This window comes from Rattus norvegicus, chromosome 2 (assembly GCF_036323735.1).
Source record: "Rattus norvegicus strain BN/NHsdMcwi chromosome 2, GRCr8, whole genome shotgun sequence".
NCBI classification, from domain to species: Eukaryota; Metazoa; Chordata; class Mammalia; order Rodentia; family Muridae; genus Rattus; species Rattus norvegicus.
This window is the reverse complement of record NC_086020.1, coordinates 21,077,498-21,102,365: the sequence shown is the minus strand read 5'-3', so window position 1 is coordinate 21,102,365 and position 24,868 is coordinate 21,077,498. Positions and strand designations below refer to the sequence as shown.

At 37.2% G+C, this 24,868-nt stretch overlaps 1 pseudogene; it reads left to right on the top strand.

Moving 5' to 3' along the window:
* Positions 1 to 23,561: 23,561 nt before the first annotated feature.
* Csnk1a1-ps2 (casein kinase 1, alpha 1, pseudogene 2) lies at positions 23,562 to 24,614 on the top strand (annotated as a pseudogene).
* The last annotated feature ends 254 nt before the right edge of the window (positions 24,615 to 24,868 follow it).

Here is a 24,868-nt window from a genome sequence, read left to right as displayed (position 1 = left end):
GTTTTGCTTGGATATGTCACCTCCCTATACCTTCATATTGGATATCATTGGCCAGCAATTTCATTATTCCTTTTCTTAGGAACTGCAGTCCTATTAGATTAGGGAATCACACATGTAATTTCACTCTATCTTAATTACCTCAGGATAGTATTAATAGGGCCTGCTTAAATGATTCTATGAAACTGCTTTTTTCATTCTCTAAATACAGGCATGTTTTCATATTCTTTTTGGAAGGTTCAATACATGAATGGGGGTATACATCCTATCAGAAAACCTTTATAGTTTTTTTTACAGCAACATTAACCTATGGTGTCAAGAAAAGGAGTATAAGCATGAAACAACTGAAGTACAGAATAAGTGAATTAAAGTTAAAGAACCTTTGTCAAAAATATAAAGGTTGTTAGGTATGTGCAAAGTAATACCAAGCCATACACTTCAGTGTAAATTAGATACATACAGAAAATGTAGAAGAATGGAAACAATAAAACCACTAATCAAAGCTTATGGTGATATGTTCTATCCAAATATAATTCATACACAAAAACACAAAAGTAAAAGGATAATATGACCTTGAATATGCAAATCCAAAGAAGCATAAAACGTACTTATAGATTACTATATTCATATGTAAAGCAAGGCACTAAATACAGCTGAAGTGAAAATGGATCAATATCTATGACAGAAGGCTTTAGTTACTGATGGAGAAAAAATTATAAAATAAAGTGCTCATATTGGAAAGCATCATTCACAAATTAATTCACACATGCAGAATTATATGCGTAGCAGCAGCAAAATGCACATTCTTTTAAAAAACATATGGGCTATTTACAGAAATTACCAGATGCCTGCATATTTCAACAAGAAAGATTGGCTTTATACAGAATATGTTCTTTAAATGCATTGTAATCAACCTAAAACTGAGAACCCATATGTTGAGAGATGAAATCTATTGCTAAATAGCAAAGGAGTTTTAAAAACAGAAGTCACAGCAGAGATTATAAAATTTAATCTGAATGATAATGAAAATGCTACAGATTCTACCACTGACCTATACCTACAGTCAGTCTTAGAGGAAAATTAATATTTATTTGGTATATAAGCATAGAACAATAAAATAAATGGGTGACCTCAGAAAATATTTATGGATAGTTCTACAGCAAAAATAAAGAAAAATAACAAATATTAAGAATTAACATTATAAATAAATACAGATTTGAAAGAAAAAATGAGTAGATGAAAAAGAAGATCAGAGGATGAAAAGGAATGGGATATTAAATTAAAAATATTCATGAATAAAAACCATATTACAATCTTAGATACATTATTTACAAATTAATGCCCATATACAGCATTGTGTGCATATCACAAACACACACATTTAAAAGTACATTAAAAAAACAACAATGCTTTTGTGCTACTTACAGAAATGACCAAAATTTGGCATGTCTTTGTGTTTTAATTATTTCAAAAAATTGAAAAGTAACATTCAAAACCATAAATATAAACTGGAAGATTATATTAATTGTTAAAAAAATAAAACCAATAAAATATTTAAGGATTAAGCTGAGAGCTTAATAGATATTGTACTTATCCTTCTTACAAACTCATGAGAAACTAAACTCAATCTGTAGGACTAAGTATAAAGTTCAGTATGCTAATATGTGTTCCTAATCTCAGTGCTGGCTAGGAAGAAAGAACTGGGTCCATATCAGTTACTGTCCACTCTCCCCTATTTAGTGAATTCCAGACAAGTGAGAAATACTATCTAAAAATGTCTGTTATCAAATGGCTAACATAAAACAGATGAAGTTGGTTGTACATATGAAATATAATATACATATACATATGTATATATATATATTAACAATGAAAAAGAGACCAAGAATTTGAAAGAAAGCAAAAAGGTATATGAGAGATATGAGAGGATTTAGGTTCATGAACTTGAAGAGAAAAACAATATAATCATTACAATCTCAAAAATAAAGAAATAATAATTCAAATAAGATGAATGGCTCCCAAATTATAATATTCAAGGTTGACTTTGAGATTCCACATGGCATATACAAACATATATGTTTACCACTTCACATATAGCACATGAGAAGAAAAAGAAAATATGAGAAAAATTTAGAAAAGTTTTTACATAATATTAAAATAAAAATTTCGTAAAAGAAAATTTGTTATTAGCACTAATAAATAAGCCCAGAAAGATAATATATTATCTCATTTACATTTATCTCATTTATATAATATCAGCGTATTAGGAAAATTAATGAGGCAACTTCACATTGACAGAGTACAAGTTAAATAGTTTCTTGCCTATCTAATAAATATAAGAATTCTTTTGACAGTAACACACAATTTTTACAATGAATTTGAAAGTTGTATAAATCAAATTCTAATAAATATTTGATTTATAACAATATTTTAACAATATTCATATGAAACAATATCAAAAACTTAGATTTTCTGTGTCTTAGTAGTTGGAAAGAAAAATTTTGTTTTAGTGCTCTTATTAAATATGGAATTTGTGTTAATAAACAAAGATTAGCTAGAAGAATTAAGAACTCGCACATATGAACTGAACCCAGGACAGACACTTGTATATTACAGAGAAGGTAATGTACATCACAAATTGTTGAAATAAGCTGACCCCAATCTAAGTTGCTTTGTTAAACCATTTATAAACATGTTAATTTTATTTATAACAAGAGCAAACAACAAAGTTGATTAAGATTTTTATGTAAAAAATTAGAGGATATCAGAAGCAAATAATATCATACCATGTGAGATATACATGTGAATATAATTCACAACTCATAATCATCTAATAATGGATGAATAGTTAGAGGTACACATTGTGCTTCAAATTGATACACTAAAATGTTTTAAGAGGGTAAATCACTATTATTTGTGATCCTTAAACCGGACACACCAATTAAACAGATAGTTCTTTAAAAGAACAAGTGAAAAATTGAATTTCATTGGAAGTTAAACATTTCTTCATTGTTTTCTTATCAATTCTTTGAGAATTTCTTACAATGCAGATTTATCACTTTCACACACAGATGCTCCAATATTTAACCCTTTTCCTGTGCACCTTATTTCCTTCTCTCTCTCTTTTCTCTTTCTTTCATTCTTTTTTTCCTCTCTTTTCTCCCCCTTTCTTTATTTCTCTGTTCATTTCATTCTTTTCTTTTTTCTTTCTTTCTTCCTCCTCTTTATGTTCTTTCTTTCCTTCTTTCTCCTCCCTCCTCCTTCTATCTTTTGCTTCTTATGCTTCTGCTTTTCTTCTTTTGCCACCCAGGAAAGTGGCAACGACTGTTATAATAGCAGTGATGATGCCAAAGTGTCTCCCACAACGGTTTAGGATCAGTTGATTTTCTCCCAAATGGATGACAGGAAATGGAAGTATGCTTGGGATCTGTACAACCAGGGCAGAGTCCTCTGGTCCCCAGCAACTTCATGTAGATGGCATTGCTAAGAAAAATAGTCAAGATTATATCGAGCATTAGTACCATTCCAAACAACAAAGAAAAATGGAGGAATTAGACAGGGGAAGGAAGATATATTAAAATTTTTACTAAACCTACCATTTTCAAATTTCAAAGGTGACAGGTGTATTCCAAGAGGCAGTGGAATTAAAAGTTAACCCCTGGGGTTGGGGATTTAGCTCAGCAGTAGAGCGCTTGCCTAGCCAGCTCAAGGCCCTGGGTTGGTCCCCAGCTCCGAAAAAAAGAAAAAAAAAGAAAAGTTACCCCCTGCCTTACCATCAGAGGAGTAGCATCCATGGATGGAAGAGAACCACAAAGAAACATTCCAGGAGGAAGTGGAGGGAACAGTGTGTCCTGCCTGCAAACACTGCTGCACAAGTCCATATGCTACCTCCAATGTTTCAGAGAAAAGGGGCCAGAGCTCCACCCACACAGGATAGGAAGCAACTTAGCAGTGGTCCCTAGACAAACCTCCAAATTCTGTTCCATTTGTATGGGCTAGAACAACTAGCTCACCGTCAGACACAGGTTGAAGGTAGAGGTTTGTAAGGACTTGTGAGAGGCATCATCCTGTGCCACTCTAATTGTTCTTTCTGTCTCTGACAATTGTTCCTTTATTTTAGTGTTAGTACTCAAGAGAGCATCCTTGACCAATCTCCACAAAGAGAACATGGTGAAAGGAATGCTCTCAGGGCCATCTCTCTGCAGTGTTTTTTGCAAATCTGTCTTAACATGCTCCCAATCAGGAATATTAAATCTTCCTGAATGAACAAAGCAGAGATTAGTCTTTTCTAAAGTTTTAATAATTCTTTAGCTGTTTTTACCTTTATCCCTCTTCCCTGCTGTTTGAGCAGAGCTACCATCTGATCTGTTAGCTGTAATGTGGAATTAGATGTTCCCATGGCATGATCCTTTTACTTACTGTGAACTAAAGTTACTTTCGGTTCATCGCTGTGCTGCTCAACCAATACGTTCCTTTCACTTCACCGTTCGTTCAGCTTCCTGGAAAGATCCTGTCAGGGGCTCCTCACTTTCTTGATCTCGGTGGAACCTCTACCACGCTGACACAGTACCAAGGACCAGGTGTACACCTGGGGGATTTAACTAAAGACACAGACTCAGGTCATCTGTGCTATGAGAATGCCAAAGCTTTACTGAAGATCACAGTCCCCTGGGTGGAAAAAAACCCTGGAAGCACAATGGAAAAATAAGTTTACGTTCTCAGAATAAAAACAGGGACTGACTCAACAGTGTTACCACTCATTGGCCAAACAGCAAAGGCCAAGATATTCTTTTCTTAAAAACAAAAGGTTCCACATGCATCAGCACGTCTCAGCAGGAGGGCAAACGCTGAGGGAGCCCAGGATGGTCAGAAAGTGACACAACCTAGCAGAGCCAGCCAGACCTCAGCCTGAGCTCTAGTGAGCAGGAGGGACCAGCAGGACCACAAGGAAAAGTTCTCCTTTGTGCCTTTGTCAGAGAAGTAAAAATCTGACAAAATCTACAAGCATTGTGCAGCTACCTGTGCCAGCAAGCTAAGCTCTCTCACTGTCACTCTGTTAAATCCTATTTATTCCCTCTAAACATCATGTGTTCTGTTTCAGCAGGTGGCTTGCCTCAACTGCTCAATAGAAGGCAGACCAATACATGCCTGTTGTTAGCAAAGAATCCTTCATCACATGTCCTTTCAGGGGTTTGCTTTAGCAGAACATCCTCTCGTCCATGTCTGTTTCAGCAAAACATTCCCTAAAGAATCTGCCGTAGACTTTCTCCTGTGGGCACTTCAGAAAAATACTCATTCAAGTGTTTACCCCAGCAAAACACCATCCAATGCAACTGAACCTTTAAAGAGCCCTTAAGTTTTCACTTCAGTTCCCTACACAATAGGGTCTATAATTTGCCAAGCCACAAGTTTTTTGCCCAGAATATTGAGAGAAGTGTGCATGGTATCTTGTAGAGGAGATTTGAAATCTACTCAGTAAGTGAAAGGTTGCTATCATATATTCAAACTACTCTTCACCACTGATAACATCTTGCCAGTTCAGTGGTTATTGTAATTTTCAGAGTTCATAGCATTGTAAGAATCGATGATTAATTTTCTCTTCTGTTAGCATGTACAGCATGTAATTTAAGGAACATATTTGAACTTAATGTCATAGGAGAGATGTTCTCTGAACCAGACTCCTAGAGTGCAGACGTTAAGTTCAACAATTAATAAATGAGATCCTTGAAGGCAAAAGATTTCATAAAACAAGTTACACATCATTTGAGTAAAGAAACAGAACACAGGAAATCTCTACTAACTGTATATCTGAGAGAGAGAGAGAGAGAGTTAATACTAGAGTATACCAAAAACTAAAATATCTCTCCTCAACAAAGAAAACAACCCAAGTGATAATGTGTGATAGAATTAAGCAGGATGCTCTCAACAGATGGACTGGCAGTGTAAAACCATTAAAAAAACCTATTTATCATTCTTGGTCACTGGGGAAATGCAAATTCAAACTATTTCAAGATTTCATTTTATGTATATTAGAAGAATTAATGTAATACAACAAAAAGTTTTACCAAATAGAACAAAATGCAGGGATGGATATAGGAAAAATGAAATATCTATTCACTGCTGGTAAAATGCAAGTTGGAGATAGCAATATAAAAGATGATTGAGTTCCTCAAAAGGCTAAATATATACTTACCATGTGACCTAGCTATGCCAATTTGAGTGTTTAATCAAAGGACTTGATAGCCCAATATATAGATACCTGTTTACTCCTATTCATTGGTTCTATTATTACAATGGATAAGAAATAGGAATATCTTAGATAATATTTCTGTAGCACGTCCACTTGTCCCAAGATTCAGGGTTCATTGTGGTGTAAGTAGAGGTAAAATACTAGTCAGAGGGTTAAAAGACTACATTGAAACAATAGGGTAGGGCACACAAACTCATAGTAGTTGTGGCAATATGCACAAGAAAACAAGTCCAAGTTCAAGACAGACCAAATCGCAGAATAGAAGGGTAAGGCTAGTCAGTAACATTGTTTTAGTTGTGGATTTATTGGCAATTGATAGTTTTGGGAAGGGGAAAAGTCAGTTTTCATTAAGAATGTAGATCCTAGTCAGTTTACCCTGCTACAGTTAATGGCTTCATGGCCAAGGAGATATGATTAGCACACCTGATGCATATATAAAGGAAATGTTGTGTATTTATACAATGGAATGTTATTAAGCTATTAAGAGAAAAGCAAAATGAAATTTATTTTTTAATGGATGGATGTAGATGGTCGTCTTTATGCAGGTGAAGACAGGCACAAGATAAGAAAAGGCCTGTGATTGGGCAGTGAAAAAGTAAAGTGGGAGAGAGGAGAAAGAGGAGAAGAACGGTGATGGAGGCACAGGGCAACCCAGATTCGTGTGGCCTTAAATAGCCAGAGGTAGTTATGAATATTTCATAAGGGATGGATTTTTATAGGATAATTTGCCTTATCTTGGTGGGCAGTGTATATCATTATCAACCAGTTGTGAGTTTGTTGTGCAAATGTTTTGTGGAGTTTGAATTTACTGATATAAATCTGTTTCCTAAATTGCAAGCTTAATGAGTTTTGATTTTAACGAGTTACTGGGAGTTGTGACTCTAACCAGTAGGGGGCAGATGCTGGGATGTGAGCAGGGTCTGCAGTAAGAGAGCTGTGAGATAGGCAGACTCTGTATGGAACTGGCGTGGTGGTGACCCACCTTGGGTACTAGAAGACAGAATTGCAAGAGGTCTGCTGCTGCTGGGATCAGATAGTAACTGGCGACAGTTTGGGATAGAGATTGGGAGCTTAGAAAGTGAGATGCTTTGCTGGCTGAGATGAAAATAACTGGCAGATGCCACGTGGCCCACCAGTGCTGGCACTAGCGTGGTTTAATAGATTCATTTATTATTTACCACAACAGATGGAGATAGAAACAATCATTTTATATGAGATACTTTTTCCCAAAAAGGCAAATGTTGTATGCTCTCTCATAGTTGTGGATATTAGCTTTGACTTTTCAGATATGTGTCTTTCATTTAGAATAGCCATAGATGTCAGGAAATTATTAAGTGATCACGGTGGTTGGGGCTTTCATAAGAGGGACAATTAACGTACAGTGGTTTAAAGGATTAGACAGAAATAATCAAGCATGAAGGATGACCTAAGGGTGTGGGATGAAAGAGAACATAGAAGAGGAAATAAAATGGTAAATAACACAGTAGAACTTTCCAGACAGTCATATGGTAATCTTCCTTCTGCTAGAAGGCAAAACACTCTGGAAAAGACTACAAGGGTTACCACACTGGAAAGAGCAAAATTAACTAGTGGCAGATAACCTGATTTAACCATGCATGACAGCTGATTTATAATAAAGCCTCTATTTCAGGATAGCAAGATCATGAGGAAGCATCTGTTCTTTCAACGTAGGGAAAGTAATTTTTCATGTGGAAAATGATGCAGACTACCTGAACATTAATGTGATCTTCATTCTTTCATAATAGGCACCATAGTGGACTACAGGCAATAAAATCTGCTAGTGGTAAGGACATTAAATATTTTTATAAGTTGACAAAGGGAAACATTTCTTAAGTATAAGAGCAATGGATTTTCACTAAAAGAAAAGAGGGGTTGAATGTGTATATAACAGTGAAAGTTAGAATTTGTCATCAAAACTATCATCAAAGGATACAAAAGATAATCTGGAAGAAGGGAAAAGATATATGAAAACCTATTAAAACCATCTGATTAATTCAAAATATAAAATATGAAAACAATTTGAATACTCACTTTAGAAAAGATACCTAGGTTTTTTTTGTCACATATAAAAAAAGTTACTTTATATCTTGCAGTTAAATGAAAAGTACCCAATGCCAAGTGTAATTTGGCCTGACCCAATTACTGATGTTATGGTGTGCCTACAGACAGGAGCCTAGCATGGCTGCCCTCTGAGAGGCCTGACAAGCAGCTGAAAGAGTCAGATGCAGAAACTTATACTCAACACTTGACAGAAGTTGGGGGCCCTTGTGGTTGAATTAGGGAAAAGCTATAAGAAAAAGAAGAGGGTGACCCTATAGGAAAACCAGTAGCCTCAACTAACCTGAACCCCCCATCAACCAAGCAGCATACACTAGCTGATATGAGGCCCCCAGCACATATACAGTAGAGGACTGCCTGGTCTGGCCTCAGTGAGAGAAGATGCACCTAACCCTGAAGAAACTTGAGGACCCAGGGAGTGGAGAGGTCTGCTGAGGTGGGAATTAGGATCAGATACAGGAGAGGTTATGGCATGAGGAAGAGTCTGAGGGCAGATTGGAAGGGGGATAATGACTAAACTGTGAAAAAAAGATTAAGAAATAATAATAATAAACAGAAAAATTAAATAAAGCCTATTTAAATTAAAACTAGAGTTCACTGTATAGTCCAGAAAACAAAAAGAAACGGATGAGGTGACTTGCACATGGGGGTATAAGAAATGGGAGTTAGTGAACACTGAGGAGGGAAGCAAACACATGCTACTGATTCGGAAGGTTTGATCATGCTAGTAAATCTGAAATTTTGTACATATTATGAACAAGCCATTGAATATGAGTGCATATATACTACTAGAAAAAGGTATCTGCTATTCTTTTGCAATATTTTCAAAATCTTAAGAACTAATCTCCTGTTAAAAGTCAGAGTAACATGTAGGATTATCCTGTAAAATACTATTATTAAATGAAAATGAAAACAAAACTGGATGTTAACTTAATATGGTGGTAGTTATCATGACACGGATTTCAGAGAAAGAAAACAAACTTGAAAGATGCAATTTTTTTTTAATCTCAACAATCACTATATCAATGTTTATCAATTGCATTATTTAGCATTTTTTAATTTGTGTGAATAAGTGTCTCTATGAGTGTATTTTTATACATATGTTTTGTGTTATGTACATGTTCATACCAGATCCAAAAGAGGACATAAGGCCTCTAAGAGATACACTTATAGATATTGGTGGGAAAACTGATTTGTTACATGGTATTAAAATTTAAAGTTAGATTTTTGTTGCAAACATCATTATTACCTGCTAGGCCATCTCTTTGGTGCCATCAGTTTATGGCTGTGAAATATAGTTATGTATGTAGGTAAAAACTTGGGAAACTAGGACATTGTAATACATTGAAGATGTCAATTTCCCTGAAGGATATGGAGAAAATCATTATGTGGAAACAATGTAAAAAGAAGATTGTTGACTTGTATGACTGTCTTCAGTGTAGATTATACATAGCTCATTACATTGTACATTTGTATTTTAACAACTTTGACATTTGTGTAGTATTTTAATAATGGATTCTATAGAGATAGGTCATATAGATGTATAAATGGAGTTACAATTATAGGTATAGAAACTTACAAGTATATTTTAGATGGAGTCAAATTTGTTCATGTTATAAGTTTGAAACTTGTATGCCTAGAACACAAAATGAAGATTAACATGAGCTAGCAAAGTAACTAAGATAATAATTTAAAAAACCTCTAAGATGACAAATCACAGCTTACTGCAATATGAAGCAAGGAAATGGTGCTAAAGGAATTGTGCTAAATAATCTGAACGTTGACAGTAACAGTATGTTTTCCAAGCTGAGTGGATGCATGGACTCTGTATTCTTGAATTTTTAACTCCTATTCATATATATTTTTAATTTTTTGCATATGTTCAGTATCTAACAGGAGCATAAGATGGTGGACTTTTGTTTTAAAGCAGGGAGTTGAGAGAACAGTATAAAATCTGATTTGAAACACTATCAAATGTTGAGATCTTAGGTATTTAGACTTGAAGGTCAGTAGTGATGACTTCCTATGATGCCTTTTCAAATCTTAAAAGGTAAATCACCATTTTAATCTGAAGAATGCAATTAAGCTTCCATTTCCTCAAATTATCACAGTCAAACACAAAGGAAGGAACAAAAGTGTCACTGGTTGAAATTAGAAGATTTTCTTGAGGGAATCCAAGAAGAAATCAATTAGATAATTCTAACGTTGGAGGTGATCTGAGTTCTTCATAGGAAAAGTAATTGCTGTTAAAGACACAGAGCAAATGGCAAATAATAATGTAATGACATATAAGACATAATTATTTAACCAAGTACTCTCTCAAGGTGACTGGTTAAAAAGTCAGGAAAAGATATCTGTGTTTTGAAAGACTTTTGTTAATAGTCAGTCCCTCTTCTACTCTATGTTGCCAATTTTTTTTACTTTTAATAATTAATATATTTATAAATAATGATTTCATGCATTAAATCTATTCAGAACTAATTTTGAAATGTTGGCATGTAGGTTGCTGATCCTTCCATAAAATATTTCTATGCCCTAATCAGGCCTATAATTTCTTTGCTATATTTTTTATTGGTTATTTTTTTTTTTTACATTTCACATGTCATCCCCCTTCCCAGTTTCCCCTCCACAAATCCCCTATCCTCTACCACCTATTTCTATGAGGGTGCTCTTCTCACCCTCTCACTAACTCCTTCCTCACCAACCTAGCACTTCTCCACACTGGGGCAACTAGCCTCCTTAGGACCAAGGGCCTCCCCCCCCATTAATACCAGATAAGGCAATACTTTGCTAAAATGCAGCTGGAGCCATGGGTCCCTCCATGTGTACTCTTTAATTGCTGGTTTAGTCCCTGGGAGATCTGGGGGGGTCTGGTTGATAGATATTGTCATTCTTCCTGTGGGGTTTCTAATCCCTTAATTTATTTTAGTCTTTCCCTTAACTCTTCCATTGGGGTCCCCATGCCCAGTCTGATGGCTGGCTGCTTTCATCCTGTATCTGTATTGGTCAGGCTCTGAAAGAGCCTCTCAATGGACAGCTATAGCAGGATCCTGTCAGCAAGCACTTCTTGGCTTCAGCAATAGTGTCTGGGTTTGGTGTCTGTAGATTGGATGGATCCCTGGGTAGGGCAGTCTCTGGATGGCTTTTCCTTCAGTCTCTGCTGTACTCTTTGTCCCTACATTTCCTCTAGACAGGAGCAGATCTGGATTATCATTTTTGAGATGGGTGTGTGGCCCCATCCCTCAACCTGGGGTCCTGCCTAACCTCTGGACCTCTGGTCTTCCTTCTTTTTGACCTTCATAGTGTCTATGAATTAACATGATATGAATTACCCATGAAATAATATGGATATGCCAAGCTATTTGACTAGTATCTACTTATCAGGGCGTGCATACCGAGTGTGCTTTTTGTGATTGGGTTACCACAGTCAAGATGATATTTTCTAGTTCCGTCCACTTAGCTGCAAATTTCATGAAATCATCGTTTTTAATAGCAAAGTAATACTCCATTGTGTAAATGTACAACATTTTCTAAATCCGTTCCTGTCTTAGTCAGGGTTCCTATTTTTGCACAAAACATTATGACCAAGTAATAAGTTGGGAAGGAAAAGGGTTTATTCAGCTCACACTTCCATGTTGCTGTCAATCACTAGAGAAAGTCAGGTCTGGAGCTCACGCAGGTCAGGAAGTGGGAGCTGATGCAGAGGCCATGGAGGGATGTTACTTACTGGCTTACTTCCCCTGGCTTGCTCAGCTTGCTCTCTTATAGAACCCAAGACTACCATCCCAGGGACAGCACCACCCACAATGGGCTGGGTCCTCCCCTCTGGATCACTATTCGAGAAAGTGCCTTATGGCTGGGTCACATGAAGGTATTTCATCAACTAAAGCTCCTTTCTCTGTGATATCTCCAGCTTGTACACACAAGTCCAGTCAGTAAAATTCCTTTGTAGAGCAAAATCTAGGTTCTTTCCAACTTCTGACTATTATACATAAAGTTACTATGAGTATAGTGGAGCATGTGTCCTTGTTATATGTTGGAGCATCTTTTGGGTGTATGCCCAGAAGTGGTATAGCTCAGTCCTCAAGTAGTACTATGTCAAGTTTTCTGAGGAACCATCAGACTGTTTTTCAGAGTGGTGGTACCAGCTTGCAATCACCAGCAATGGAAGAGTGTTATTCCTTCTCCATGCCCTTCCAGTATATGCTATCACTTGAGCTACTGATCTTAGACATTCTAACCAGTGTGAGATAAAATCTCAGGGTGTTTTAGTCATCATGTTCCTGATAATTAAAGATGTTGATAATTTCTTTAAGTGCTTCTCAGCCATTTGAGCTAGTATACATGATATGTTATGACATGACTGGGTCTCATGACTATCTTTTTTAAAATTTATTTATTTATTTATTTATTTATTTATTTATTTATTTATTTAATTATTTATAGAAATTATTTTTCTAAATACATACATTTTCCCAAAGTACATACAATTTATTTTGATCATATTCATCCACAATGCCAGCCTTGTCCCTTCCCTACAAATTTAACTTTGTGTCTTCCTTGGTGACCCTATGCTAAAGTCTTCCATACCCCAATCCCGGCCAGAGAAAGTTTGTCCACCAGGAGTGTTGGCACACCCAAGCTCACAGGTGTGACCAATACTATTGCCCCAATACTTGGCCCAAGTGGAACTGTCTGGGGCCCAATGTACACAGGAACTGCAGTGCAGTTGGGGATACTATATTCTGGCTTTAATCTGTACCAGGGAGCTTATCCTTCTGCGTCCCAATCGCACCCAGAGAAAGCTTGATTCACAGGAGGGCTGACACACCCACGCTCACAGGGCAACAGGAGGGACAAGATCATATTGGAGACAACAGTGTCAGGTAACATCAGAGATAACCAGATGGTAAGAGGCAAGCACAAGGATATAAGCAACAGAAACCAAGTCTGCTTGGCATCACCAGAACCCAGTTCTCCAACTCCAGCAACCTTTGGATACCCCAACACACCTGAAAAGCATTATTGTGAACTAAAGCCACATCTCATGATAATGATAGAGGACCTTAAGCAGGGCATAAAAACCTCTCTTAAAAAATACAGGAGAACCCGCATAAAATCCACATACTATTGGTACAGAAATAGGCAGATAGATCAGGAGAATAGAATTGAAGTCCTAGAAATGAATCCATGCACCTATGGTCACCTGATCATTGACAGAGAAGCCAGAACCATCTAGTGGAGAAAAGACATAATTTTCAACAAATAGTGCTGGTTCAACAGGAGGTCAGCATGTAAAAGAATGCAAACTGATCCATTCTTATCTTCTTGTATAAAGATAAAGTCCAAGTGGATCAAGGAACTCCACATAAATCAGACACTGCATCTATGAGAAAAGAAAGTGGAAAAGAGTCTCAAACATGTCAGCATAGGGGAAAGGTTCCAGAAGAGAACATCAGTGGCTCAGTCTCTAAGATCAATTATAGACAAATGGGATCTCTTTATATTGAAAAGCTTCTGTAAGACAAAGGACACTGTCAACAGGACAAAATGGCAACCAACAGATGAGGAAGAGATATTTACCAAGAGATCCTACATCCAAAATAAGGCTAATATCCAAAATATACAAATAACTCAAGAAGGTAGATTTCAGAGAAGCAAATAACCCTATTAAAAATATGGCACAGTACTAAACAAATAATTCTCAACTGAGGAATATTGAATGACCCCAAAGCATCTAAAGAAACGTTCAACTTCCTTAGTCATCAGAGAAATGCAAATCAAAACAACCCTGGGATTCCACTTCACACCAGTTAGAATGGCTAAGATCAAAAACTTAGGTGACAGAGGATGTGGAGAAAGAAGAATGCTACTACAGTGCTGGTCAGATTGCAAGCTCGTACAATCACTCTGAAAATCAGTCTGGTGGTTCCTCAGTAAATTGGACATAGTACTATCTGGCAACCCACCTATATCATTCCTGGGCATATACCAAAGAATGCTCCAACATATAACAAGGACACATGTTCCACTATGTTCATAGCAGTCTTATTTATAATAGTCAGAAGCTAGAAACAACCCAGATGTCCCTCCTCTACAGAGGAATTGATGCTGAAATTGTGGTACATTTACACAATGGAGTACTATTCAGCTATTAAAAACAACGACTTCATGAAATTTGCTGGCAAATTGATGGAACTAGTAAATATCATCTTGAGTTAGGTAACCCAGTCATAAAAGAACACACATGGTATATATTTACTGGCAAGTGGATATTAGGCAAAAACTCCACTATATAACTCCGAGACTATATGAAACTTAAGGAAGATCAAATTGTGGATGCTTTCTTCCTATGTAGAAGGTGGAACAAAATATTAAAGGGAGGTAGAGAGAGAGAGTAATGGAGGAGGGGGGAGAGAAAAAGAGGGCAGGATCATGTATTGGAGAAGAGGAGGAGGGGGGAGATGAACAGATGTTCAATAAATTGATTGGAATTGTTTAGCAGTGGGGATAGAGAAGTAGGAGTAACTACTAAAATGTTCCAAATGGCAGGAAAGGAAGAGTCTCCCAGGAGCCAGTGGGGATTACAATAACGGGGAGAGAGAACTTATAGCGACCATTCCATTGGATAGGCATGGACCCCAGTTGAGAGATGGATACCCACCCATGTCAAAAATATCAACCCAGAACTTCTCCTGTCTAAAGGAAATGCAGGAAAAAGAGTAGAGCAGAGACTGAAATATAGGCAATCCAGAGACTGCCCCACCAAGGGATCCATCTCATCTGGAGACAACAAACCCAAACATTATTGTTAAAGCCAAGAAGTGCTTGCTAACAGGAGACTGGCATGGCAGTCTGCTGAGAGGCTCTTTCAGAGCTTGACCAATAGAGATAAGCAACCAATCAGACTAAGCACAGGGACCGCAAAGGAGGTTTTAGGGTTTGGACTGGAGGAGCTGAATGGCTATGGAACCCCATAGGAAGAACAACATCAACCAACCACATTGCCCAGATCTCCCAGAGACTAACCAGCAACCAGAGTACACATGGTGGGACCCATGGCTCCAGCTGCACATGTCGCAGAGGATCACCTTCTCTAGCATCAATGGGTAGCAAGGCAGTTGATTCTGTGAAGGCTAAATGCCCCAGTGTAGAGGACTTCTAAGGTGGTGAGGCAGGAGTGGCTGTGTAGGTGGGGGAGCACCCTCATAGAAGCAGAGGGGAGGGATGAAGGGTTATGTGGTTTGTGGAATGGAAACTCTGAAGGGGGATAACTTTGAAATGTAAATAAAGTAACAAATAAAAAATTAAAAGAAAAAATCATGCCAGTATTATTTAGTGAATATTACTTTCTTGGCCAGTCATTACTGCAGTCTTCAGAGTTCACATCTGGGTAAGATTACCAGTTAGATTTCTCTTCCTTTAGCACTTGTAACACCTTTTCTGCACTGTGAAATGTTTCTGCAGGTTTGAAGTTTTTAGGAGAGTACCAGCCAAATGTTTCTATGTTCTTTGATTTAAGAAATGTGGTTCTTAGAGGGAAACAAAGAATGTTGACAATAACTTGTAATGATTGGGGAGGTTTATTGGACCTAACTGGCGAAAAACTCTTAAAGATGTAACCCATTCTTGGCATTGCATTCATTATATTTATGGATGGCTTCATCAATAATTTAAAAATAAATGAATAATGAAAGACACTGAAAAGTGACTTAACACTTGAAGTGCATTATGTTCTTCCAGAGGACTTAAGTTTCCTCACATAACCTTTAACTACAGGTTTGTATCTGACTACATATTCTGGTGTCTTTGGTTACCTAAAGATTTCATGCATATACCCCACCCCTATATACATACCACACACACAAATAAAAATAAAAGCAAGGTAAGGATGTAATTCCTTAATCCTGTTGTGCAAGAGCATATAAAATGTGTATTAAAAACAGAGTGTGTGTGGTGTAGTGAGAAACAGGGTAAAGGATAAAACATTGATACATTAAATAAATGTTGGATATAAAAAATGCTAAGTTCCAGCAAACACACCAGGGAAGGTTACAGAATTTTCTTTTCCATGGTATGTATATATATTTGGAGACTAATCATGAGAAAAGATACCTCAAACAGACTATAGTGTTTAAGAGAAAATGGTGATTCCATAAATCAGGAGAATTATGAAACATCTCTCAATTTAAAAATGGAATGAGTAAACATGTCAGACATTGGGTTTTACTTATTTGATAAGATACTTATTAAGTTACCACACTATTCATTCTCAAATACATCATCCGATGAAAAAAAGAAGGTTGGTTCACACTTATAAGTAAGAGCCAAAGCTTCTGCTTTCCCATCAATTGAGATGATATTGCTTCATCTACAGAGTGAAGACAGTTTCTAAACTTAGGTTTTTTCTCTCTTCAAAAAGAAAATTAAATGTTTTAGAGAATACCTATGGACTAGTTACTTTTCTGTTGCTTTCATAAAACTCCATGACCAAGACCTTGTAGAAGGAAGCATTTATTTTGGCTTGGTGTTTCAGAATGAGAAACATCTATCAGGTCAGTGATGCATGGTTCCAAATGGCAGCAAGAGGAATCTGAGAGATTATGCCTTCTCCCACAAACATCATTCACAGGAAAAATCTGGATTAGATGAATGTGGAAGTTCTTAAAGCTGTTCCCCAGTGACCTATTTCCTTTAACAAGGCTGTCCTGTAATCTACCAAATAACAACACCAAGTATGAACTAAGTATTCAAATGCTTGAGCCTTTGAAAGACATTTATCATTCAAACTGTTCCAAGTTAGGAATTAGATGTATTTTTTGAGAACAATTGATTGATCAATATTGTGGATTCATTTTTATAGTCACCTATAAATCCTATTGACTAACTTAGTATTTTTTGGTACAACATCTAAACAAAATGTCAAATGGGGTATTTGTGATGATTACTGTTAATTCTTAACTTGACGGAATCTGTAATTCACAGAAGTGACTAATCTAATCTGATTATGTAGGAGAGAACTATCTTGTTTGAATTAATTGATGTGGAGAGACCATTCCACCATGGGTGGTACTATTCCCTACCCATCAACCTACCCTGTGTAAGTGTTAGCTGATATCAGGATACATCATTGTTTCTGCTTCCGAATCATTGTGTTTGTTATGTGACCAGCTACTTCAAGTTCCTGCTGCCTTGACACACCTGTCAAGATGGAGTGCTTTTATATTGTGAAGCAATAATAATATTATTATTTATAATATTTTATTATGATAAATAAAAATAAAGGTGTTTGTAACAGCCTTTTAATCTCAGCAATAGCGAAGGAAACTAAGAGACTCTTCATTACTATAAAAGAAGAGAAAATGAAGCCTTTATATGGAATATAGGAAGTAACATTTGCTTAACATGAGGAATTGTGAAGACTTGAACATTGACTTCTGTAGCATTCTGAAGCATAGATGTATATGTCTATGACCAAACCATTACACACACACACACACACACACACACACACACACACACACACACATATATATATATATTTATATATAATTTTAGTTGCTGAATTAAACACAAAGTGTCAGTAGTTTATCAGAGTATTTGTTATTTCTATATTGGAAGGCTACTAATTTTTGTGAGATCATTTCTTATCTAGCTATGTTATGAAAAGTGCTTATCAGATAGAGGGGCTCCTGATAGAATTTTTATGATCACTGATGTATACAATAGTATCATATGAAAATGATAATACTTTGTCTCCTACCTTTTTAGTTTGTATACCCTTGATCTCCATTAATTGTCTTATTGCTCTAGACAAAACTTCAAGAGATAAATGATTGGGAGTGAAAAGTGGACAACATTGTTGTGATGGTTGTATGTGCTTGGCCCAGGGGGTGGCATTATTAGAAGGTGTGGCCTGCTTGGAGTGGGTGTGTCTCTATTGGAGTAGGTGTGGCCTTGTTTGAATGTGTCACTGTGGGCATAGGCTTTACGACCCTCATCCTAGCTACCTGGAAGCCAGTATTCTGCTAGCAGCCTTCAGATGAAGATGGAGAACTCTCAGCTACCCCTGTACCATGTATGTATGGATGCTGCCATGTCCCCGCCTTGAAAATAAACTGAGTCTCTGAACCAGTAAACCTGTCCCAATTGAATGCTGTCCTTTATAAGCTTGCCTTGGTCATGGTGTCTGTTCAAAGCAGTAAAACCCTAAGACAATTGTCTTGCCTGATTTAAAAGGGAAAATTTTGATTTCTATCCACTTAAATTGGTATTAAATATGGAGTAACTGTAAAGTACCTTTGGGGTATATCTCTTGTATCAATAATCTCCCAGGATTTTTCTCATGCAAGGGATTTTTATTTTGTCACTACCCTTTACTACTTCCAGTGAGATGATATTTCTTTTCCTCACACTTAGGAATGGGGATAGGCTAGTAGTCAGGGACTAATGAGGTCCACAGGAAGGAAGAAACCAAGATGTTTCACTAACATCTACTTAGACCCCTGGGCATGGACTCAGAGACCAAGGAGAGACCATGAGAGCTAATCTGCTACAAAGCAGGAGATGAGACTGGGAAATTGGATATGGAGTATAGGAGGAGGGGGTACATTTCTGAAACTTGCCTACCTTTTACCTGACCTCCATACCTCTCTGTCAGACTTCACTAGAGGGTCCTCAAATAATACTTGCTGGAGTAGGGGGCTGAGATAAATGGCTGAGTGTGCATGACTATTAGAGGAGATTTATGGGATCTGCAGGAGATGTGGCAGAGAGGAGGGTGACGGCACAGCAGGTGGTCTGCTACAGAGGTAAAAGTCAGATTGAGGTTTAGGATTGGGAGGAGAGTGAGAAAGATGAAGATCTGCACTTAGACTATTGGATTCCCTGTCCAACGTTCCCAAGGAATGTCCCCTAGATTTGGGGACCTGGATAAAGTGATTAGTGAGCAGAGGAAAGTTTGAAGGGGGAGATCTGTATGATTTGCAGAAGATGGGAGCAAGATGGAAAAAAAAAATAGCCTGGATCTGCTATCAGAGATGGAAAAGAGATAGAGGGACTGGACTTGGAAGAATAGAGGGAGAGTTGAAAATCTATAGTTAGCCTACCTGCTTCCCTGGATGGAGTAGCTTGCTGAAAAATTTTGTTTTATGGTCTTCATTTCTTTTTTCTCTTTACTTAATAAAAGCTCATTATAAAACTAATAACGACTATGAAACAATTTGCAAAATTGCTCAATACAGCTTTGATATTATATGTGCATACCCTTGTCAAATGCTGTCACAAAGCACTGAGCATAAGATATCACTAAATAAACTACCATTACATGAGTTCTATTTAAAATCACATCGATGATAAACATCATTCTCAAATCTCTTTTTAGTAAAATTGGTAATCTTGTATATACTTAGAAAACAAATCCCTAAATGAAAACAAAATTCATTTGCAAAGAAATCTATATAAAGCAAACAAACTCTATTTTTAATTGCTGAACTATAAACTGTAATATAGCTATGCTATATTTTAGTTTTCAAACAATAACAAGAGCACTTTGAAAACTACTTTTTTTTTTTTTTTTTTTTTTTGGAGCTGGGGACCGAACCCAGGGCCTTGCGCTTCCTAGGTAAGCGCTCTACCACTGAGCTAAATCCCCAGCCCAACAAGAGCACTTCAAATACTGTTCAGAGACTAAATTTGTTGTAACATAAAAAAAATAGAACTTCTGTTTTCTACATCCCACAAAGGTTAGTCTAAATTTGTGGTTCACCTTTAATGTTTCTAATTCTAGTTTCAAAAAAAGGAAGCCATAGAAAGGACATCTTACTAAGCTACCAAGGAAAGCTAATCAGTAAGCCCTGGGTTTGATTGAGAGTGTCTGCCTCAGTTAACATGGTAGAAGAACAATGGAGGAAGATTCTTAACATTGAACTTAGGCCTCATATATATGTGCACACCTGTGTGTGTGTATATATATATATATATATATATATTCAGAAACAAACATATAAATATATATGAAAATAATAAAACAAAAAAGAAAAAGACATAATTACAGAAATATTACTGTACTCCTTTGTAGCAGACTTGTTGAATTCTAGTGCAATTAATGTACAATATTTACTTTTGTTGCTGACTATAGCAGTTTGTTCCATCTCATTAATTCAAAGAATAAGAAACATCAGGGACTATCAGGAACATCATTAATCCTAACACCATTTCTGCCCATGCCTAAGTGAAGCTATTAAATATATTTTTTAAAATCTGACTAAAATAGTTATTAAAAAGCCTAACCACTATGTCTCAATTTATTTTCCTAGATAATCACAACATCCTTGTCTTAGGTCATGAGCTGATGCATGTTCTCTTAGATTCATTTACTTTATTGCATTCAGACCAACGTGAGGAGAAAACACACATCACAAATCACTTTAAATATTCAAAGTTCTCATGTATAATATAGCTGCATAAAAAGATGCTTTAGGTAACACCATTAGATAACAGGACACAGCTTTGTCTGTTTTATGCTCTCTGTGTTCTGGAGAAAATTTAGTTTTTATTATTTTCTTTTAAGAATTTTAATTACATGTCACCATTAGGTTAAAAATTCATAACATGTTAATCTATGAGCATGTTTCCTTAAATATTTGAATGTATTACACACACACACACACACACACATATAATATATAATACCAATTTGGAACATACATTTTAGAAAGTATTTCAATAAAATTTACATATTAATGTCCTCATTTAATTTTTATTTTGGCCATTTTAAGTGCTTGATATTTTATTATTATTAAATCTTTTTTTACAGTCCAGATTTTATCGCCCTCCTGGTCCACCCTCTGATTGTTTAACATCCTATACCCCTTCCTATCCCCTCCCGCCTGCTCCTCCACCCTCTCAACACTAGGATGTTTCCACTCCCAACCCCACCAGAACCCCCTACTCCCTGGGGCCTCCAGTCTCTTAAGGTGCATCTTCTCTGAGTCCAGGCCCGTCTGTCCTGTGTTGTATATGTGTTGCGGGCCTCATCTCAGCTGATATATGCTGCCTGGTTGGTGGCCCAGTGTCTGAGAGATCACAGAGAGTTGAGATTGCTGGCCCTCCTACAGGTTTGCCTTCCACGTCAGTGTCTTCCAGCTTTTCCCTAATTCAACCACATGGGTCAGCAGCTTTTGTCACTTGGTTGGTTGCAAATATCTGCATTTGACTCTTTCAGCTGCTTGCTGGATCTTTTGAAGGGCAGTCATGCTAGTCCTCTGTTGATGAGCCTCAAAAATAGTGTCAGGCTTTGGGCCTCCAATTGAGCCGGCTCCCATTTTGGCCGTTACTGGACCTTCTTTTTCTCAGGCTCTTCTCCATTTTTGTCCCTGTAGTTTGCTCAGACAGGAACAGATATGTGTCAGAGTTTTGGCTAGGGGATAAAAACCCCTGCCCCTCACTTGATACCCTGTCTTCTTCTGCAAGTGGACTCTATATTCCCTCTCCCAACTGTAGGGCATTTCATCTAAGGTCCTTCCCTTTGAGTCCTGAGAGCCTCTCACCTTCCAGGTCTCTGGTACATTATGGAGAGTCCCTCTACCTCTTACCTCCCAAGGTTGCTTGTTACCATTCTTTCTGCTCACCCTCAGGGCTTCATTCCTATACCCCCCTAGTACCTTATCTTGTTCCATTTTCCCCTCCCCTTCTTTTACCCCACCCAAGTATCTCCCTCTCTCTGCCCACCTGTTTGCTGTGATTGCTTTCTTCTCCATCCCTAGTGGGATGTGGGATTGAGGCATCCTAACTTGGGCCCTTCAGTTTAATAAACTTCTTGAGTCCTGTGAATTGTATTCTGGGTGTTCGGTTTTTTTGTTTTGTTTTGTTTTTTTGTTTGTTTGTTTTTTTCTTTTTTTTTCTTTTTTTTTGGTTTGCTAACATACACTTATTAGACATGCATATTCTTTTTGGTCTGAGTTACCTCACTCAGGATGAAATTTTCTAGTACCATCCATTTGCCTGTAAAACCCATGATAGAACTCTTAATAGCTGAGTAGTATTCCGTTGTGTAAATAAACCCGTTTCTGTATCCTTTCTTGTGTTGTGGGGCAACTGGGTTGTTTCCAGTTCCTGGCTGTCACAAATAGGCCACTATAAGCAAAGTGGAGCATGAGCCCTGCGGCTTGGTGGGGCATCTTTTGGGTATATCCCCAGGACTGTTATAGCTGTGTCTTCAGTTAGACTTATTTCGAATTTTCTCAGGAACCTCCAGATTTATTTCCAAAGTGCTTTTACTAGCTTGTAGTATCACCAGCAATGCAAGAGTGTTTCTCTTTTTTCACATCCTTGCCCACATGTGCTGTCACCTGTGTTTCTAATCTTAGCCATTCTGACTGCTATGAGGTAGAATCTCAGGGTTGTTTTGTTTTGTATTTCCTTGATGATTAAGGATACTGAACATTTATTTTATGAGTTTCTCAGCCATTTGAGATTTCTCAATTGAGAATTCTCTATTTTGCTTTGTACTGCACATTTTCATAGCATTATTTGATTCTCTGGAGTCCACCTTCTTGAGTTCTTCGTATATTTTGGATATTAGCCCTCTTTCAGATGTAGGGTCGACAAAGATGTTTTCCTAATCTATGGGTTGCTGCTTTGTCCTATTGATAGTGTCCTTTGGTTTACAGATGCTTTTAAATTTTATGATGTCCCATTTGTTGATTGTTGATCTTAAAGCATAGCCCATAGCTTCTGTTCAGGATATTTTCTTCCTGTACCCAAGTATTGGAGTCTCTTCCCCACTTTCTTTTTCCTATTAGATTCAGTATATCTGGTTTTATGTGGAGGTCCTTGATCTACTTGGACTTGGGCTTTGTGCAAGAAGATAGGAATGAATAAATTTATATTCTTCTGCCATGTTGAATGCCAGTTGAACTATCACCATTTGTTGAAAATGCTGTCTTTTTCCCACTGGGTGGTTTTAGCTTCTTTGTCAAAGATCAAGTGACCAAAGGTATGTGGGTTCATGTCTGGATGATCAGTTGTTTTCCATTGGTCTACTTCCCTGTTTAAGTACCAATACCATACAGTTTTATTTTTATCACTATTGCTTTATAGAATAGCATGTAATTTCAACAAAGCCTTGGTTTTAGGTTACCTCGCTCCTCAGTTCTGCCTGGTGGAACAATCCAGGAGGCTTACATCCTCTTCCAGAGATGGCTTCGACCCCCATCCATCTTTGTGTCTCAGGATGACCAGCAGCAGCAGCTCCAAGACTGAATTTACGGTCAGTGAGAAACACAAACTGGTGCAGAAGATTAGATCTGGGGATATTTATCTAGTGACCAACATCACCAATGGCAAGGAAGTGGCAGTGAAACCAGATTCCCAGAAGACCAGGCATTCCTGATTGCTCAACGAGAGCAAACTGTTTAAGATTTTTCAAGGTGGGGTAGGCATCCCTCACATACAGTGGTATGGGCAAGAAAAAGACTACAATGTGTTAATTGCTAATTATGGATCTTCTGGGACCCAGCCTTGAAGACATCTTCAGTTTCTGTTCAAGAAGGTTCACTGTGAAGACTGTATGTATGTGAGTTAAGCAGATGATCAGTAGCATTGAATATGTGCATAAAAAGAATTTTATTCACAGAGACATTAAACCAGATAACTTCCTATTGTGTATTGGGTGCAACTGTAATAAGTCATGACTTACTGATTTTGGTTTGGCCAAATAGTGCAGAGACAACAGGACAAGGCAACACATAACATACAGGCAAGAACCTCACTGGCACTTACCAATATGCCAGTGTCAGTATACATCTTGGGATTGAACAGAGTCTCTGAGATGAAATGAAATCTTTTGGATATGTTTTTGATATATTTTAATAGAACCAATCTGCCATGTCAAAGACTAAAGTTGCAACAAAACAAAAAAACAGAAATATGGAAAGATTAGTGAAGAGAAGAAAGCCACTCCTGTTAAAGTTTTGTGTAAGGGGTTTCTTGCAGAATTTGCCATGTACTTAAACAACTCTCTGTGGGCTGTGCTTTGAGGAAGCTCCTGATTACATGTATATGAGGTAGATATTCCACATCCTTTTGAGAACCCTGAACCACCAGTACAACTTCATATTTGATTGGACGATGAAAAAGCAGAAAGTAGCCCAGCAGATAGCCTGTTCTAGTGGGTAGGGTCAGCAGTTTCAAACCCCCCCAGGTAAGCAAACTGACAAAACCAAGAGTAACATGACAGGTTTCTAAGCATCAATTGGAAGAAAAGAAGCAGCAGAGCAGATGATTAGAACAGCACTTGTTTTTCCACAAATCTAGACATTTTAGTTCACATGGACACTAGCCAGTGGTTGTAGACAACCATTTACTTGGTGTAAAGAACTTAATTGCAGTATAACCTGACTCTGGGTAGCTGATCCTGAGCTGTAGCCTCTATAATTGGGAATATTAAGTGAGGGAGTGAAACATGGTATCCAGTTTTCGATTGCATTTGTTTTTTCAAGTGCAAAAGTTAACTAAATGGTTGACACACAAATTGATGGA